Source organism: Grammomys surdaster, unplaced genomic scaffold, assembly GCF_004785775.1.
Source record: "Grammomys surdaster isolate TR1022 unplaced genomic scaffold, NIH_TR_1.0 371, whole genome shotgun sequence".
Lineage (NCBI taxonomy): Eukaryota > Metazoa > Chordata > Mammalia > Rodentia > Muridae > Grammomys > Grammomys surdaster.
The window spans coordinates 792,428-801,336 of record NW_021604790.1 but is presented as its reverse complement, the minus strand read 5'-3'; the positions used below and the strand labels follow the sequence as shown (position 1 = coordinate 801,336).

Genomic DNA, 8,909 nt, shown 5'->3' with positions numbered 1-8,909 from the left:
GATTAAAGGCGTGCGCCACTATCTCCCGGCAAGACTCCTCCTTTTTAAAAATTACATTTCTTCACGTATTTAGGGGGAGGGTGGATGAGTTCTTAAATGTCATGGCACACAGGTGGATGTCAAAAGACACCTTGTGGGTCCTGGGGATGGCACTCAGTCAGGTTTGGCCGCAAGCATCTTTACCCGTCGAGCCATTTCGCTAGCCTCCAGAAAGCCCATTCTACAGAGCTTTCATCACCATTTTGTTTTGTTTTGTTTTTAAAGCCAGGATCTTACTACATAACCCTAGCTGTTACTCACAGAGATCTGCCAGCCTCTGCCTTCGGAGCGAGCCATCACACCTGGCTCCACCGCCTTTCCTATAACAGAACGTCCTCAACAACCAGCCTCCTGGACGGGCTTGGCTTCTCTAAGTTGCCGAGGGCACACGACTGGTCTACGCGGCTGCATGAGCATCATATTTCTCCTTTCTCAATTCTGCATGAACAATCCTCTGTCTGCTCTCTTGGAAAGCTCAGCCACACGCCTTCTCTCGCGGCACCTGGAACTGGCACTGACGCGATAAGCAGGCCAGGACCGGCTCCGCCCCACCGGCAGCCGGTTCCACCCAAAACCCAAGTGCCAGGCAGTCCTCGGCGCCTCCCTGTGCTAAGAACTACATGTCCCGCCATCCCTCGCGCGCACTCGCCCTCCTTTCCCGCGTTGATTGTGGGTAGGATCAGAGTGTCTCCCATTGGTCTGTCCTTTCTGTCAGTCACCTGGGACTATAGAGAGGCGGGGCAGAGCTGAAGATCCGGATCCGGAGCGGCTGAAAGGCGGAAGTGGAGGCCGGAGCCTGGGACACCGCCGGGGCGGGGGGAGAGGAGCGGAGCCTGTGGGAGCCCTGGCCCAAGTAACGCTGCTGCCCCGGAGCCGCGGTGAGTGTGCCTGTCCCAGGGCCAGTGTCTCACCTGTGTAGAAGCCTCCCTGGGGTACCCTTTCCTCCTGCCCAACCTTAGCTTAGGGGGACACTGACCCCTCCCCCGACCCGTAGCCCCCTCTCAGGGGCTCACCAGGGCGTCGGGCCAAAGGGGGAGCTCCTCTTTCCTTCGCTAACCTGTCTTTCGGGAGCCTTTGGGAGTCTTTTGAGGCTCTCCTCTGGCCTGTCCAGTCTACTTGTGGGAGAGAGGGACTCTAAGTTCCGCTCCCCACCCCCTCAGCTTTCAGAATCAAAGAGTCTTTACCAGGTGTGAAGGAACCTGTCTCTCTTTTCTTTTAGGGGTGGCGGAGAGTGCTGTCTCTCCTGGTTTTCCTTTCCTGTGTTCCACCTCCCCCCCCCCCCCGCCCCGTCCCTAAATCCCAACCAAAAAAACCAGTTGTCCCCTGCAGCCCTGAAAGAATTTTGATCTCGATTTCCTTTAGGATATGCGGGGATGGGGGTGTCTGAATGAGAATGTTCTCCACGTATAGAAGTGTGCTTGTGTTCCTACAGTTCCTTACTTCCTCTCAAGCCTACCAGGACCTCAGCAGAGTTTGAATTCTGGGTCACTTAGAAAGGAATCGGCAGCCTTCTCCTTGTGCTGTAGTTATGCCCCCAGCCCTGTCTTAAGTTCTCTCAGTGTGTGTCCGTCTTCCTGCCTCTAAAGAATTTAGCTGAGCTTTGCTCAATCCTAGCGACAGATCAGGGAGGATCTGCCCATTCATTATCTCCTGTCTCCCCTCCTCCTTCCCCCTACTTCAGGCTCAGCCCTGTCCTTCCAGAACATGTGAGTGGTTTTCTTAGAGGGACTGCTGTCTGCTTATCTATAGGGAGGAGACTAGACCAAATGTGAGTAGTGTGAAATTGAGGGACCATCTCTTAACCACCCTGAATCACACAACATTATGCACTTGAGCAACAGGTCCATTCCTCACTAGAGTCTCCACTCCCCTCTTGGCTTGGACTTTATTACAGAGCAGTTACTCTACATCACAGTGGCAGGCATAGTTTTCGTCGATAAAGGAATTGCATATATGTGCCAGAAAGTGCAGGTTCCCCTACAGTATTGACACAGGATCCTTGTGTTTTCCTTGGGGCTTAAGTGTGTGAAATGACTGGTTTCACTGACCAAGCTGGAAGGTTCTCTTGTTATGTGGCCAAAGTACAGGTCAGAGGCTGCCTTCCTGAGGAGTATCCTGATTCTGAGGCCACAGCTGGCCCTTGCTGTCCTGCAGTGGAGGAAGAGTGGGAAGGCCATTCAGTCCTTGGGCATTTCCGATCACCTTAAGATGCTTCTTACTACACAGAAGCTAAACATTTTGCTTTGAGATCTTTCTGATCTATTTCTGGACAGTTGCTAGTGTCCAATCAGAATAACATTTTAAGCTAATTCTGTGATGCATTTATTTTACTACTGATTGGATAACTACAAACCACTTCCTTATTAGTGTCAACAGGTAGATGAGACACATATTCATTCTCTCTCTCTCTCTCTCTCTCTCTCTCTCTCTCTCTCTGTGTGTGTGTGTGTGTGTGTGTGTGTGTGCGTGCGTGCGCTCAGAGACTCCCTCAGCTAGCCTAGTTTCTCTGATCTGTTCAACATGTGCCTCTGAGGGAGAGGGCCAGTGAACCCTGCCTGCTTACAGGGATTGATTTCTGCTAGACTTTCCTTCCAGGGAGTGGATTCTGATTCCTGGGGTCCTGGCTGAGTCAATCAAACCTTCTAATGGGTGTTTCTGGCAATTGTCTGGATATCTTTTTCCCAACTCTGACTCTAAAATACCGTTTTGTGGAGAGAAACTCTGCCAGACAGGAGGCACTAGAGTTCTGCATGATTCTGCAGCCATTTTTGGCTTTCAGAAATTGTAGAGGCCCAGCAGAAGGCTGTTACAGCTCTGCCGGGATAGGGAGGGCACTCATGAGAGGAAGTCCCTCCTCTCTAAGGCTGCTCTTCACCTCCTCTCTTCTCATACCTCATTGGCCTTTCTGTCTGTTTACTCCAGGAAGAATGTAAGAGCTAGTGTTTCTAAGATATAAAGCCCCTGAGTTCTTCCCATGCATATTCCTCACAGGTGTCCTGGAGATGGTGGTATTTGTATCCCTACCTTAGAGATGATTCTTCCCTAAGACCATACAGTTAGAAGTGGTCAAACCCAGTGTTTGGAGCCTGGGTTCAAATGTGACCTTATCTTTTCTAAAAGCAGGCAGGCTCCTCTTCTAGTCTGCTGTACTTGTTAAGTGAAGGAGCCTGCAGGAAGAGTGCAGAGGATGTGAGTACAGACTCTGAGCCTTCCATCTCTAGCATTTGCTTTTGCTTCCCTCTTTCTTTGCTGTGGACTCCATGACAGTTAAGAATCCCAAGCCTGTACCCTTCAGGGCTTAAGAGTTTGCTAATGTCTGTGTGCCAATTTCTCCAGAACTTAACTCATGATGGCTAGAAAACGAAAGTAAAAGTGACAGCCGGAGAGGCCCCCTGGGCAGGGTGAAAGGCTGTGCCTTCTGATTTCTCTTTGATACTATCTGCTGATTTTGAGACATGGTCTTACTGTGTAGCCCTGGCTGGCCTGGAACTGCCTTTGTGAACCAGGCTGCTCTGGAATTCGGAGAGATATGTCCACTTGTCTTTGCCTCCCAGGCACTAGGATTAATGATGCCCATCACCATGCTCAGCTTCAAACTCACAAATTCAAACAGAGCTCCACTAACCAAGCATTCCTTAAAAAGAACCTACATGTAGTCATTTATTTTCTGTCTGGGTGTGTGTATACGCACATGCCACTGTACACATGTAGAAGAGAGAACACAATTTGAAAGTCAGTTCTCTACTTCTACCAGGTGGGGCCTGGGATAGAACTCAGGTCTTCAGACTTGGTAGCAAGTACTTTCACTTGCTGAGTCATCTCACCAGCCCAGAAAGAACCTTTTTAATGGACTGAGGATATAGCTCAGTTGGTGAGAGCTTGCTTAACATGCATGAGTCTCATCTCTCTGCACTGTATAAACCAGGTGTGTAGGCACATCTGTGGTCTAGCACCTTGGAGATAGAGGCCAGAGGATCAGAATTCAGAGTGATCCTTGGCTTCATAGAATGTTGGAGGCCGCCGGGCGGTGGTGGCACACGCCTTTAATCCCAGCACTTGGGAGGCAGAGGTAGGCAGATTTCTGAGTTCGAGGCCAGCCTGGTCTACAGAGTGAGTTCCAGGACAGCCAGGGCTACACAGAGAAACCCTGTCTCGAAAAACCAAAAAAAAGGAAAGTTGGAGGCCAGCCTGGATTTACAGGAGACTGATTCTTTTTGTAGCCATTGCTCAGCAATCAGAAGGACAGTGTAGGTAGAAGGCATTAGAAGCTTAGACTCAGAGACTTCAATTCCCATCCTCAGTTCCTTGCTTACCATTAGGGTGACTTAGGCTCACTGGACCTGTTTTTTGCATAAAATGGGAATACTACATCTCTTGCAGAGTTAGAAACAAAGGTGAAGGAGCCAGCCCAGTGCCATGGCTAGGATAGATTCTCACCAGTGGCCTCTGCTGGGCAGGTGAGGTTGTGAAGGTTTATTATAATTCATCTCGACAATTCTGATCAATTTTACTGTCAAAATATGCTATACTGGCCAGTGTTTGGATGATTTCCCGTGTTTCTTCATTTCATAGTTCATTTCATGAGCAGAATTGATACAGGTTGTAGTTATTTTTACACAAGGAGTGCTGGGCATGGTGGTGCTCAGAGCTTTAATCCTAGCACTTGGGAGGCAGAGGCAGGAGGATCTCAGTGAGTTCAAGGCCAGCCTGGGCCATAGTGGGACCATGGTATGTGTGTGAGAGAGAGACAGAGACAGGCAGGCAGGCAGACAAACTATAAGAAACTGCTAGGCAGTCCCTATGATTGTCCCATTGGGAGTCATGTTATTTCTTTATTTTTGAGGCAGGTTTTTTTCTACTTAGCTCTGGCTGTCCTGGAGCTCAATATGTAGACCAGACTGGCCTTGAACTCACAGAGATGCACTTGCCTCCGCCTCCAAGGACAGTACTCAAGGTATACGCTATCATTCCCGGTATTGTACCTTTTTTTTTAATTGAATATTTTTGGGAGATGAGCACAGTGTTACTGATCTGCATGGCCACGTTTGTTTCATGCAGATTTTATAGACTAAGATGTCCCAAAATTTAGGTTATAATGCTTTCAAGACCTTGGCAGAGCCCCGTGGAATCCTAGCAATTTGGGAGACTGAGGCAAGAGAATCCTGAGTTTAAGGTCTGCCTTTGTTGCATAGCACGTTTGAGACTAGCCAGAATAACTTAGTGAGACCCTGTCTCCAGATATAAAACATAGGCTGAGGCTATCTCAAACAAAACAAAGAACCTTGGAATAATCTTTTAAGTCATTCTCTGTATTGAGAGCATGCATATAAAGGATTAGTTTTCAAACTATCACATCTATACACAGGGTTAGTGATACCAGTTAAAGTTCAACTTGTCCTGGTTACCCTGGAACTTTCTCTGTAGACCAGGCTGACTTTGAACTCAAGAGATCTACCTGTCTTTGCCTTCCAAGTGCTGGGATTAAAGGTGGGTGCCACCACACTGTTGAAAGCTTAGCTTACTGAGCTCTGCTGACTTGTACCAGGCATTCTTCTGAGCTCTGAGCTTACTCATTTCATCCCTGCACCACTGGAGGAAGGCCCATGTCACAGTGAGGAACCCTGCAGTGAGCGACAGGACAGGGGCCTGTGCTTATTCCATTATGCAGTATAGCCTCTCCTGCTAGGCTAAGTGTGTACTGTTCCTTTTGTCTAGAATATTTGTGTCTACCTCACCTGCTTGGAAGTGACTTCCCCCATCTTCTTTTGAGACTTGTCTTGCAAGTCACTTTCTTGGTGAAGCTTTTCATTAGCCTGAGGAGATACTGGCTCCTTTCTTTCTCTCTACATGAGCTTGCTTCACAATGCTGGCTCCCTGCTTGTTCTATCTCAGATAGATGAGCACCTCAGGCCACAGATATGGTCGCACTGTAGGCCCCTCTTTGCAGCTGCTAAAGAAAAAGCAGGGACATGGAAAGCTACTCTAAAGTACCTGCCTGCTGGCCTCCTTAACATGCTCCCTAGTTAAACCTGGGATCTGAACCTAGCCCCAGTTCATTGCCAGCCTGAGCCCTCTCTTCAGCGCCTCACACGTGGATACCAGAACATATAGGTAAGTAGAGTAGTTGATACCAGACGGATAATGCAGGTCAGGCAGGGTACAAACAAATTTCCAGACGGTAGAGCTCTCCAAATCTCAAGATTTTAGTAGGAGAAGGTAGACATGTCTTTGGCTGGCTACAGAGTGCCCCAACCCCTTCTGGTTCTGCAGAGTGAGTAAATCTGATAGCAGGACAGAATATTCTGTACTTTCTGCAGTTGTGTGTGATGAGGCAGTACCCACCCAGGCAGCACAAGTGAATTTAACTCTGGTCAGTGGGTGCTGGTTTTGCATATGTGCACAGGGTGACATTGTCTTAAGCACTAGCTGTTCTGGAGTTACAGTTTGGTACAAGGCTCTGGTTCTATTCTCACCAAAAGAGAACAAAAAGTAGTGATGAGGACAGTCCCCCATCAGCATCCTACTGCTGTGGCCTTTCAATTCCCTGCTCTAGTCTTAGCTGCCATTTTGGGTGTGCTCTCTCACATGCAGCCCCTCTTCTCCTTGCTCCCTTTCAGGTTCGTTAACTCATCTTCAAGATCTCACCTTGTCTTAGCCTGAGCCCCTGTCCCACCCCACCTTTTTGGGCTTTTTTTTTTTTTTTCTTTAGTGAACTTTTCGGAAGAGTTGTAGAGTCATAGAGAAATTCTGAGGGTAGTACAGTCGAGTTTCCGCACAAGCCCCAGGCCCTGTTCCCCTGTTGGTAGCATGTTACGGTAGTGTTGATGCGTGAAAGTCTGTGTTCCACCCAATTTCTGTGGCTAACACCTGATTGTCCTGTCTCCGCTGCTGGCACATCTCAGACTACTCTAGGTTGGGTAGCTTCACAGACTGCACTTGTTTTCAGTTACCTTGATGATCTTGAGGTCTCCAGCCAGATACTTGTGTGATGCCAGACATTTTACAGTAGACTGGGATTAGAGGTGGTATAGGTTAATGGGGAGATTTAAAAAATACCATTTGGATCCCATTGTATGAAGGCCCACATAATCAGTGTGATCACCACTGTCACTGGGAGCCTGATCACATTTGTTCTCTTTGGAAGAATGTCATGTGTAGCCCACACTGAAGAGTGACCAGTCTGGACCCCCTCTTGGAGGGTGGAGTGGCAGCATGAGTTGTTAATACCTTTGATGCAAGAGGTCTGCTTATTTTCTCTCATTTATTTATTCAATTCATTCTCTCATTTATTTATTCAATTTATTCACCTGTCGATATTGGCTTGCAGATACCTAATTTTACACTTTAGTGTGTAATCTATGGTTCTTCCTCACACATTTTTTTTTGTTTTGTTTTGTTTTTTGTTTTTTGTTTTTCAAGACAGGGTTTCTCTGTGTAGCCCTGGCTGTCCTGGAACTCACTCTGTAGACCAGGCTGGCCTCGAACTCAGAAATCCGCCTGTCTCTGCCTCCTGAGTGCTGGGATCAAAGACGTGCGCCACCACTGCCCGGCTTCCTCATACTTTTTAATCTTTGACCACAGGCTGCTCTTTTAGCTCCCTTTGACCTACTGTCATTATGAGGTTTTCTGATTCTGTTTTTTTGAGCATTTCTTTACTTTTTTGCACAAAATGCTCTTTGTGTATTTCCTGTCCAGGCCCTGGAATCAGCTCCCCGTCCAAGGCCTGTTTAGCAACATTTTCTCTCCAGTGCCCTGATCTGGAGTTATCAGCATGAATTCAGGTTGTCCCTTCTGGTGGTGGTTGATGCTCCCCATATCTGAGTGAGGTGGCAGAGTAAGCACATGGGGAACCCCTCCAGTCCTGTCCCACCTGGTCCTTGCAGCAGGTTGCTGTCCTCTGTTCAGCAGTTCATAGTCCCCATCTGCCTGATGCTGCACCTGTGCTAAGCAGTGGCCACATTTGGTATCTACTCTGGGGTTTACGCTCAGGCTGTGAAGAGGTACTAGCTATAATCATTGTCTGCGTTGGATATTGAGTTCTCCGGTTAAACCTTTCTGGACTTTGGGCTGAGAGTCCATGTGAAATCCCAGGTGGTCTAGTCACGAGTCTTTTACTGCCATTCACAAACAGACCTCTCCTTCGGGAAGGCTTGTGTTGTGTGGCCTTTGTGGCTCTAGGCAGGTTCAAGGCAGACTATCACTTGGAGCTGTGATCCTGAATCATTGACTAGCTTAAATCCTTCTGTTGGGCAGTCACCCTCTAAAAATACGTAACTTAAGCCCTGAGCCAGCCCTTTGCCTCTCTTCATAGGTCTGTATGTGTCCTTCAGGTGGCTCTGTCAGAAGCATCCCAGGCTTGAGGAGGCTGCGCAAGGCCCCCCTCACCCTAGATGTTCTCCTAGTCATCACATTGCTCTCTGACTCTGTGGCCATGAATGATGCCAATTTGCAAACCTCTAACAATTGCAGCCTGAGTTTTAAAAGGAACTCTACTCTGGTTTTGTCATCATTTGCCCTCTTCTCCCACCCTCCACCCTACCCTGCCCCGCAAGCTGAACCAAGCTGAATCACTTCTTCCCCTTCCTGAGAGGCATTGAAATGGAAGCAAGGGAATGAGGTCTTCAAGATGCCTCATGTTACAGGACTTTTCTTTTTTCTTTTTTTTTGTTTTTTCGCGACAGGGTCTCTCTGTATAGCCCTGGCTGTCCTGGAACTCACTCTGTAGACCATGCTGGCCTAGAACTCAGAAATCCACCTGCCTCTGCCTCCCAAGTGCTGGGATTAAAGGCGTACGCCACCACTCCTGGCAGGACTTTTCTTTCTTTCTTTCTTCCTTCCTTCCTTCCTTCCTTCCTTCCTTCCTTCCTTTC

At 48.2% G+C, this 8,909-nt stretch overlaps 1 protein-coding gene across 1 annotated transcript in view; it reads left to right on the top strand.

Annotated features, from left to right (window-relative positions):
* The first annotated feature begins 762 nt into the window (after window positions 1-762).
* Window positions 763-8,909, top strand: part of Rab5c (RAB5C, member RAS oncogene family) — a 23,622-nt gene continuing 15,475 nt past the window's right edge. The window contains exon 1 of the mRNA XM_028780648.1: window positions 763-917. The gene's annotated coding sequence lies outside the window, so the exon portion shown is untranslated. The remainder of the gene's footprint in view (window positions 918-8,909) is intronic.